The sequence below is a fragment of the Populus euphratica genome, unplaced genomic scaffold, assembly GCF_000495115.2.
Source record: "Populus euphratica unplaced genomic scaffold, PopEup_1.0 scaffold1010.1, whole genome shotgun sequence".
NCBI classification, from domain to species: Eukaryota; Viridiplantae; Streptophyta; class Magnoliopsida; order Malpighiales; family Salicaceae; genus Populus; species Populus euphratica.
Window position 1 is genome coordinate 54837 of NW_011500865.1, and position 1455 is coordinate 56291.

Consider the following 1455-nt stretch of genomic DNA (forward strand, 5'->3'; position numbering starts at 1 on the left):
GAAGTTTTTTGGTGGCAAGTTGCGGTTGTGTCGCATGGTACATTTAGCTTAATTTCTCCTCCCTCGACGACTGGTATGTTCGACATTGAAACACCTGTGAGAGCTATTTCATTAGTCTTTTTAATGAAATAAACTGTGGGATATATATGTATGTATGTATGTATATACATAGGATAATAGGAAGGAAAAAGAACACTTACAAGTTGTGATGACAAGCAAAACGAACAAGAATGTCATTGAAAACGAAACCTTCTCCATATCTTAATTCTTAATCTGAGTTTTTCCAAGATTTTGGGTATTTTGCTTGTTGTGTGATGACTTGAGTTTCTATGAATGATGTTTATATAGACACAAATAATTAAGTTATTTGTGTCGTGGATTTATTTCCAAACTTCTTTTTTTTTAATTAGGTATGTTATCTTGTATTTAGATTACACCATATCTCATTAATAATGAACTTTCTAACATTGAACACTACAAATAATGTTATTTAAAGAAATAAGATCCGAGACTCGAACCAAAATAGAATCAAACCAAAATAGCATGGATTTATTTCCAATTTAACAACCATTCTTACTATACATATGCAATTGACGAGTTTTAAAATAATTCATTAATATCTTGGTTCTAAGAATATGATTCATTCTTTCTTTCTTTTTTATGGAAATATAAGTTGGGGAAGAAGATGGCAAACAGTGCCATCAAAATGACATCATTTGCTACCTCTTTTTGGTTTTTTTTTTAGTGAGGAAAAACTGAATTTAAAAAATAACCCAACTGTTTTTTTTTTTTTTTAGTTAGGAAAAACTGAATTTAAAAAATAACCCAAAAATAAATTATAACAAAGACCAAACAAAAAGAAAAGATCATAGTTGTTTAATAACAAGCAAGCACGACAGGATCATTTATAAGACAGTAGACGAGATGAACAGACTCTGTGCATCAAACCACCTACACTTCACTAAAGAATCACAGCAGCCAAAGGTAATCCCAAGAGAGCCTTCAACAGCAAACAAACAATCCACAACAAATGTGGAATCAAGAGACAAGCTAGTTGCAAACAAAGCCTGGAATCTCATCAACTCCAGCATACCAAACCTGCGGTTAGCAACAACCAAGGTCGTAGCAACCAACCAACTAACCAGCAGTGGACCAGTAATAAAAATCAGCAACAAACAAAGCTTGAAATTTCATCAACTCCAGCATACCAACTTGACATACAAAGCAACTAGAAATACCATCAGTTAGCTTTGAAGAGTAATTAGTATTTAAAAGTATATTTTTATAAAGGTTTTATATTATTATTTTGAATTTAAAATGTCATTACATAAAATGTCATTACATAAATTAAGAGATTGATTGATGAATTTAACTAACGAAATTAAAAAGACAAAGAAAAAGCTAAATTTAAAAAAGAGATGAGAATCAGTCTAAATTAGAACCCTATTAAATTAT